The sequence below is a fragment of the Furipterus horrens genome, unplaced genomic scaffold, assembly GCF_987537825.1.
Source record: "Furipterus horrens unplaced genomic scaffold, mFurHor1.1.pri manual_scaffold_5, whole genome shotgun sequence".
Lineage (NCBI taxonomy): Eukaryota > Metazoa > Chordata > Mammalia > Chiroptera > Furipteridae > Furipterus > Furipterus horrens.
In genome coordinates, this window is record NW_028327175.1 from 77,019,123 (window position 1) to 77,029,480 (window position 10,358).

The window sequence follows — 10,358 nt, forward strand, 5'->3', positions numbered from 1 at the left end:
ACAATGTCTCAGTAATATTTTTATTTCCCTCTAACGCCACAAGAATTACCTAACATGTCCATTTATTAAGTAGTTATGTCCAAACAACGTAATAATAGGACTCCATGTCTGACAGATGTTGCTTATTTCTCTTGAAATTTTAAAATTTCTTGTGAGTTCACCAAGTGGGAACAGTAGACAGGGGTTTAAGTGATACCTTATGCCCAATGAACTCACACTATCAGGGAAAAGTGATGATTTAGTAAAGGAGTCAGGGCGTTGTTTATACTCTTTCTTATTTGAATGCCAATCATCCTTTTATCTATGGCTTTTGTGATATACATATAAAACATATGCATTTTCAAAAAGTAATTTTCACATAATTACCCGAGGAAGTAAATTTAAATCTCCAAACATCAGTTTTCAGGAGTTAGGCAAACTATGCTTCACAGACCAAATCCACCAGAGACCTGTTTGGTGTTTTTTTTAAATAAAGTTTTATTAACACATGACCATTCTTACTTATTTATACATTGTCTGTGTATTGAAGCTTTCATGATTCTAGTATGGAATAGTTTCAACAGTGACCATATGGCCCAGAAAAGCCTAAAATGTTTATCTGGCCCTTTATATAAAAAATTAATGAAAAAGAAACCCCTGCTTTTTTATGGCACCCCATGCCTTTTGGTCATATCCAGGAATATAGAATCCCATGCTCCAGATTTCTTCTCCTTAGCTTAAGGTTCTTATTTCCACTTGTTTCTTAGGAAGTTAGGGGAGTTTAATTTCTCTTGCAGATGGTCTCACCACAATAACTGTGCTGGAAGTAAAACTTAACAGAACTAAAAATTCAAAATTGCATCATTCCTGAAAAAAGGAACTAAGACTATGGACTGACTTGGGTGAGAGAGGAATTGAAAAGATTTCTAGCAATTTGATCCTTATATTTAAAACCATGTAAATGCTGTCTTACAGTGGTATTTGTTCACATTTAAGTCAACCTGGAGCTGTTACTTAGTAAGCTAAGAAATAAGAGAGCCTTTCGTTCTGAATCCTTTAGAATATTTTCAAATAATTTATATGAATTGGATTTTCATTTAATCATTTTTAGGAAATTATGTGCCATGTTATGTGACATTCTGTGACAACGACTTGCTCATCAACAGCTCAGGGAGCAGGCAAACAGCTAAGTCTTTTGTGTAAAAAAGCTACTTTCCAATCTCCATGTTTTTCTGAGTGTTATATATTTCCTTTTTTGAAAAGAGGGGCCTTGAACAAATGCTTTCCTTTACTGTTCTTACACGTTTAAAAATCCAAGAAGGGCCTTTCTCTTAGTCTATTTTTTGTCAGAGAAAGTATCTGCCTTAAGGGAAGCAGGGAACTAAGATATTGAGAGATATAGGCATGCATGACCTTTGTGTTTGACTTTGAACATCTGCAGCCAAAGGTTACAAATGAGATATTGAGTAGAAAAACCTATTATCAGCTTATTATTAGGAATACCTAAAATTATATCATGACTCTAATGAGATAATATTCTGTCTTCTCTAACCTGTTGCAGCAATTAATAATATGATGTAACCACTGGGACACACTGTAGAACTCAGGAACAAAGAGATGAAGCTCCTCTTGGTTGATGTGTGTAGGAGAGAGACCATTGGAATGGAAGAGGGAAAAGATAAAATGTGGATTAGGATTCCACATTCCTACTTGCTCGTTCTTCTTAATTGCTCAGTTTGAAGGCAGTTGTTAAGTTATTTAACATTTCTACATTATCTCAACATCCGGGTCACTTACCTCCCCTCAAAATGAGTGTCTATAGCTCATTTTCTCCTCAAACCATTTTAAACAGTGGAGTTTAGGGGATATTAGGCTTACATCAGAAGCACACTTTAAGAAAATGATTTGCTAATTTTGAAGGTTCCAGGAGTAGCCCACCCCAGGAGCCCATTTTCTCAGTAAACTTGCACTGAGAAACAGTTCTGTACAGTGAGGAAGTCAGAGAGGAATTCAGCTGCACTAGAAGGGGGCTTTGTAGTTGGCGACAAGTGTACTTATGTAGCCCGTGCTACATTTAGGTAGGCAGTACCCTCTCTAGGGATGGAAAGAAGAAAAAGCTCCCTTCTGCCTGGAATGATCAAAGAAAGCTTCATGGGAACACAGGCTGGATTTGAAGAATGGGGAGGGTCTTTGGAGGTAGGGAGGAAGAAGAGGACAAGTCTGGATGAGAAATCTTGAGTGAAGAAATGCAAGGCAAAATGGTGAAGGAACTACTTGGGTCTGAAAGACTGAAATCTAAGGGAAATACTGCTAAGTCTGCACAAGTCTCAGATCTTGTGCAAAGCTGAATTAGACCTCCTCTCTCCTTTCTTATTCTGGATAGACATATGTGCATTTCCTCTGAGTACCTAGCCTGCTGTGATCTCCTACATTCTTTACTATGGGATAATTTGGTGCATCCCTAAGCAGAATAAGAATCACTCAAGCACTGGCTGGTGTGGTTCAGAGGATTGAGTGCCGGCCTATGAATTGAAAGGTCATGGGTTTGATTCCCAGTCAGGGTATATGCCTGGGTTGCAGGCCAGGTCACCGGTTGCCTCTTACACATTGCTGTTTCTTTCCCTTTCTCCCTCCCTCCCCTCTCTCTAAAAGTAAATAAATAAAATCTTTAAATAAGAAAATATCAATCAAGACATCAAATAAATTTTTGCAAGGCACCAGAAGCAGACTACATTGACTTAGTTAGGTCTCCACTGACAAAGCAGAGTAATGACAGTGATTATCTAAGTAAGTTTTGCAAAACCCCAATATCTGAATACCTCTCAGTGACTCTAGAAATCACCTAATGACTTGCTAAAGCTTTGGCAAAGAACGCCCACATCAAGGTTACTTCTGCCGTAGTTATTTTAACCCTTCAAAAATGATCTGGTCTGCAAAGGCAATCCTTGCAGGAGCTGATATAGCATTATACCTGCAAGTTTACATGTCAGAAGACAACCTGTACAAAAAAAATCTAAGTCTCAGATGATGAAATTTAAAATGTTCACAACCACTTTCCTCAAACATCAAGTTGATCTTGTCAAGTCTTTTCTTCTTCATCCCTCTCTTGCCTTTCTACATACCCTTCTATAAATCCCTTTCTATGTCATTCATTGCAGGCAGTATTTCACATCCATCTTCAAAACTATTATTTTTTAAAATATTTACCAATTAGGATCAGGTTCCAGCACGTATACGTTTTGTTGTGCCACCTTGCTTGTTTTGGATCACATCTGTGACTGTGACTGGCTGCATTGCTCCTCAAGGCAAATGAAAGAAGGAACAAAGTTGACTGCCATCTGAGTGACAGATGAGAAGCTAAGACATAGAGCCTGGGAGGGTTCAGAAAATACAGCTTAGCAGGCATTGAGAAAGGAGCACTTTCTAGTAGGGTTTTTCAGGCTTATATGGCATTATCTGGTATGTCTTTTTGTACAGGAGAAATTTGTATTCCTGGATTGTCTCAGTAGTTCAGTGATGGCCTATGAACCAAAAGGCCATTGGTTCGATTCCCAGTCAGGGCACATGCCTGGGTTACAGGCCAGGTCCCCAATTTGGGGCATGCAAGAGGCAACCAATCCATCGACATCTCTCTCACACATTGATGTTTCTCACCCTCTCTATCTCCCTCACTTCCCCTCTCTCTAAAAGTAAATAAAATCTTTTTAAAAATTTAAAAAATAAAGGCAAAGACAAAAAAATTTACTGGACCAAAGGGACATAAGCATCTCAATAGCAGCATGGAGGATTAGATGAATGGGTTCCATTTTATACAGGACACCTACATCTCCAGTAGTTTAGATTGCAAGTCATTAGCCAAAAACAAGTGCATGTAGGGTTTGGAAGACAAAAAAAAAAGTATAAATATATGCATTTACACAGCCAAAATTAGAGGTTACCTTCCCAACTTCTGGTTGAAAGTATGGAAAAAGGAGCTGTAAACATTGCATTTTTAAAACTTGTCAAAATGGTGCTATTGACTCCTTAATACAAAGATACACTGAAAATTTTTTAGGTAAACATGTAAGTCTGACCTGGCCATAAATGTAAATACAGAAAATGTTTGTAGAGAACTCATCAAAATCATGCCCATTTGCTTTTCATTGAGCTACTATAGTCCCCACTGATGGGGGCTGCAGGAGTCCCAGCTTCCTCCACAGGGGACACAACAGACTCATTGTTCTCTCAGCTGCCCAAAGCATGGGGCAGACAGCATCGGAGCCACAGACACCATCAGAGCCACAGACAGCAGCGGCTTCTTCTTGGACTCAGGTTGAATAACCCAACTGAATGACTAAACAGGTTCATTTTTTGGTGTTTCCCAGGAAAGTAAAGGAAGAAGATGCAACATGAGGCAAAATGGATGTTGGTTAACTGTTGCAACTGACCTTAGTGAGGGCCTTAGTGTTACTTTGTGTAAGTCGCCCAGATATGTCAAAAGAACACACCAAAAGAAGCAGATACCTAGCTGCTGGGAATCTGTAAAGTGATCTGCATGTTCGGTATGATAATAAATTATCTAAGAGCCCACTGAAACTGCATTCTGTGCCTTGAAATGTTACCACAATTCATGAGTGACACAATGGACATTTTCCTTACATCCAAAATATGGAGTGGAATCATTCCTTGAGTGTTTTCCCATTCTGTTGGATAAAACTATACTTTAAGTTTCATAGCATTTTTAAACACTATACAGTGATGTCATAAATGTCATAACACCATTAAAGTTAAAAGAAGAACTTAGTAGCAATCATTTAACCCAACATGGTCGCTTTGTTAAAGAGAACTGACACCAAAAAGATCACAGTGAGTGGCTAAGAAGAGAATATATCTGGGTGGGCTATCTCCTAGCCCAGGGCTCTCACCACTGGAAAGTCAATTCACTGGGTCCAAGGTAAATGCAACAATTCACATAAAAACATTTTCCATTGTAAATATTTGAAAATACAGAAAATTATCACATCTTCCAAAGACAAGCATTGTCTTTTCCTAGCATTCGTTTACTTTTTCTTCTAGACTTGTAATTATATTATAACGTTTTTATATCAGCCTCGCACTAAAGCACAAGCATTTTTGCATCATCTTCCCACTTATGGCAGTTGTGTAATAACAGTCTCAATGGTCTTTTTCTCAGTAACACTACATAAAGCTCTTTGTGTGTTTGGGGAAATCAATCCTGAAGAAATAATACTACCGTGGAATTAGTTCAATCCTAAGGAAATAATACTACCGTGGAATTAGTTTAATTTCGACCAGATGATATTCAGTGGTCGCTTCATGATGGTGCTTTCAAATTGCCAGGACCTGAGAACGAGGGACTAAGCTGCACATTCACGCTGAAGAAGCTGACTGTTAGCCGCATGAGTTGTAAAGATCTGAAAGTTTCTTAAGCTTGACCACTCAAGCAATTAGCAAACATTTGTGTAAAATATTCGAGGAGAAGGGGATACTGTTACAGCAGAGCTTAACCTCAGAACTGCAGCTTGCTACTACCATTAGATCCCAAAACCTCACTTTGTTGAATAGATACACTTAGCCTAATAAGTGACTTCTCAACTGAGAGAAGTGCTTGAGAAAAACAAGCCCATTTTGACTATGTGAAACATTTTATTTCAACCTAGGTTTGCACAGTCTCTGGACTATTCCCTTTAATAAAAAATCACCTCTCACTTAAGGGATGTCATTAAAGCTCCTGAAAAAAAAAAGAGGGTTACCATCAAAATAATGAGTAAAAAGTCTATTTTAGTACTTGTACATTATGCTTCCTTCATTATTTTTATGAGAATACTACACCCCACTAAACCACCTGTATGGTTAATAACACAAGTAGTGTGGTTCTATCCTCTTTCTCCTGGGATAAGCTTGTAGCTCACACTTTCCATCAATTTTCTGTCATCTCTGGCTGTAGGAGCCTTCATCAATAGTGGACCCTTTGCTCCAGAGTAAGAGAAACATGGTGTAACATAAACATAGGTCATTCATGTTGGATACCGTGTGACACCACCCATTAATTAACCTACAGAGGAAGCTCCATCACATCACTACCTCAATTAAGGATGGCTATGTAAATGTTTTCTGTAGAAGTGAATGACTACACTGCTATTTTTATTTCTGTTTTGGGAGTCTATCACTCTCCTACTGACATCTGAAGGAATCTCACACACACTTCCCTGAGCTGATCTACTGAGAGATGGTATGGTTGGCTATCCAAAGGATCATTACCAACCCTCTCTCCAAAAGGCTGGAAATCCTTCAGCTTGCCTTTCCAGCTATCATTATAGCTAGGAATAGTCACATGACTCAGACTACTGGGAAGAAAAGCTATCAGAGGCTTCTGGGAAAGCTTTTGCTTTTCTGATAAAAGAGACAAATGAGTGTGTCATGCCTTCCCCTCCTTGTTGACTTGACTGCACATATAATTTCCATGGCTACAGGGAAGGATGAGAACTGTACAATCACTGGCTCCGAATTCTTGAGCTGATAAATACTAACAATTATCTTCACCCATATTTTTTCTGAGAAAAATACCCATTTGTTTAAACCATTTAATAGTCATGTTTGCTATTGCATATTTCCCTCAGTATCCATAATTGTTTTCTTGTAACAGACTACGCATTTCTTTGTTGTCACTTTCAGCTTTTTTCAACTCCAAACGAGATTATCACCATAATTCCTAATCAAGTTCACACGATTATTTAAACATGTACAATAAATATTACAGTACATGTGTCCATATGTTACTGTAATAAAGGCTGAATATATTCATCACCATCCTGGCTATAAAATAGCAAATCAAGATTCAGAGGTACTGTAGCTAATATTACATGAAATATTGGCAGGAGGTTAGCATGTGCATTATTAATCTTTATTTTCCAGTTTATATGCATAGTTTTGGAAGAGTTCAGGAAGTTAAATTGTATACTTTAAGTTCAGATATATGAAATTATTTGTCATTACTTAAGGTTAATGCAACTTATACAGACATTATCAATGATAAATTACAAGAATCTAGAATTTTATTCTGACATATTTCATAGCAATTAAAAAATATACATACATTTTATTTATATTAACACATGCTCTTAGTTTAATAAAGGTTCTAGTTTTACAGACAGGCTCACAAAAGAACTAGAAATATCTTAAAAATAAAATCTATATATAGTTTAGCTTTTACTGAATTGCAAGAGATGAATTTTTATTTAATTATACATGTAAAAATCTTTGGAAACAACAAAATAATGAAGAAATTTTAATGTCAATTTCCTGTGCTCTGGGATTAATCTAATGTTCCTGCTATGCTCAGATCCCACCATCCCCTACCTCTAGAAGTTAAATAAGGAAGGCATGGGAGATACATCAGACAAGTAATTATACACCACAAATTCTACTGGAAATCTGGTAAATTCTCTATCCTCTCTGGGCTCTGTTAATTTACCCACAGGGTTGGGCTTGCTACAGCAACCACTAAATTAAAAAACACTGGATTTTAATGACATATTTGAAGGATGCTAGTGTGTTCTTGAGTAGACAGGTAAAACTTTTATGCATATCAATAGGAATTACTCATAGTTAAAAGCTTTATTTACTGGAAGGTAATTTTATACATAGAAATCTACAATTTCAAATATATCCAACCTCAATAACAGTGAAATGCAGATTTTTAACATTCATAATCTCTTCAATACTCTAGAAATGTCTATTACACATAACTGCAGAAGACTAAATTCTCATAATTATTTTTGCTGATAATTGTGTCAAACTTCAAGAGTTAATTAAGAATTATCAATAGAATTAATATTTCATGCAAAAGTATCACTTAGGATAAATTACTTTTTCCTGTATAAAATTAAAATTTCCTTAAAAAAATAGGTACCATGTACTAAAAACAGTACTATGCCGAGTATTCCTGCATACACATTTTTAATACAAACTAGCTATCAGCCAGAGAAAATAATTAACCACATAACAACAAGGCAGATTACACCCTTTCATTAATGGCCTGTGAAACATTACCTTTAAAGGAAGTTTGGGGGGGGGGTTATAATTTTTAGTTTATGGACAACTACTAACTATTTCTAATGTTCAGAAGTCCCCATTTAGAGAGCTCTGAAGGTTCAGAAATCAGGGAAAAAAGGTATTTAAGAGTAATTCCATGAAATTCTCTACTACATATTATAGAGTAAGAAATTGATATACATACTTTAGAATGGCACTATTCAGTGCAGGACACTGGCCTCATATGGATAATGGACACTTCAAATGTGGCTCGTCCGAATTAGTAAAATACACACCAGATTTCAAAGAATTAGTACAGAAGAAGAATGTAAGGTACCTTAATGATTTTAAATAGTGATTAATGTTGAAATGATAATATTTTAGATCTACTGAGTTAAATGAACTTTGTTATTAAAATTAATTCCAGCTATTTCTTTTTATTTTTTTAATGTTGCTGCTAGAAAATTTTACATGACATATGGCTTCACATTATTTTTCTATTTGACAGCACTGCTCTAGAAACAGCAGACCCGTTAATCCCAAACCACACCATTAAATTTTTGTATCATTACAGTACTTGAGATAATACATTTTAATATATTAACACAGGTTCATGAGCTTAGATTCAAGTACACCTCTACTCTTAAAAATAAAACCCAACAAAACCTATTCTAATCTTTTTCCTCATCCCCTGTATACTGGCAACTATGTTAACCTTTAGTTAGGTATGAGTCTGCAAACAGGCAAAGGGATCTTTTGGGGAGATGAAAATGTTCTAAAACTGCATTGTGGTGATGGGTGCACAACTATAAAGGCATTCAAAAATCACTGGATTATGTACCGACAACTGTTAAGTTGTGTAGCATGTAATGTACACCGTTGTGAAGCTGCTCATTATACAGCTAGAGCGCAGCAGAGCTAAAGTGCGATCTAGAAGCTCGCATATAAATTTCAGGTAATTCAAATATAATTTTCCAATCCATATGACTCAATATTGCAATGAAAATTTTTCCATGAGTATTCTTTCACCTGCAAAAGGTCCACAGTACACAGTGGATTAATTAATAATCACTAATTGGAGGTACAGATTGAAAAGGACAAAAAGAACATTAGAGTAACCGAGAGTGGACAGTTCCTTTGTGTGCAGGGGCACCCAGATCAGGCAGTAATAGCCCTCATTGTGGCAAATCCCTTTACCCAATCTGGGCACCTTATAACTGATCACCTGTTTGTATTTCACCATCTTAGATAGAATACTGGAATATAAGAAACTTCCTACTCTACATCAATGAAACCCAATGGAAAAAAAAATACATGAAGTCAAAATTAACATTCAATAATTTCCATGGGAAACTGAAAACTAAACTGCTGAGTTTTCTTTTCCTATTACAAGGAGAAAAAAGTGGGAGAGAAATCCAGCAACTCAAAGTTACAGTCAACTGAGAAAAAAATGTTGATTAATAAATTTCAAGTTAAGAAAAAAGGAACATTTATGCATTGTTTCTATCAGACCTTGAAACAAATTATTTTCAATATAAAAACTGTGAGATTATTCACCATGGATATTATAGTGCAGCAACCTTTTGTTGATGTTGTTTTTTTAACATCACTGCTAATAGCAAAAAAATTAAAATGAAGACAAAAACCAGCTCTACTTTCTGCACTTTATCAAAATGGGTCTGAGGAAAATGATGTATGCTCTCTTTACACTCAGGAAAACACAGCAATGTAAAACACAGATCAAATGTACAAGCACTTGAACCACTATATGCTCAGGTACTTTTTGTGGCCTATCTGGCTTATATTTCCAGATTTCACTTTACCCCATATTAACCAAAAAGAAAAAAGAGATGAAACAGTAATAATAACACAGAAAGAACTCACATTAAACAACAAAATAGATTTCAAGATGTGTGCATGTACACAAACATAAATACACATAAAAATGTTCATGGACATATTGAGATGCCTCAAGTTCTCATTTTAGAAGTAAACTAGGTGAATAGTTCAAAAGCCAGAGTCATTAGGAATGCTAAAGTCATTTAGGAATGTCCATTTAAGGAATCCATAGAATCATGGGACCTATTACGGTTCACTCTAGTTATGAAATGACTCATCTTGGCATTTTGATAAACCTCTGAATGCATTGTTATAGTTCCAGACAAAAGTTATATCACAATTGTGAATGTTTATGAAGTAGTTAGTTAGTAATACTTTATGAGCTGAGTGATACTTTTAAAACAGAAACACATACAAAACATTAATTGAATTTGACCTTCTAGAGCGATGATTCCCTATTGCTAAATGCAGGATACCACCAGCCACTTCACACAATCCACACTACT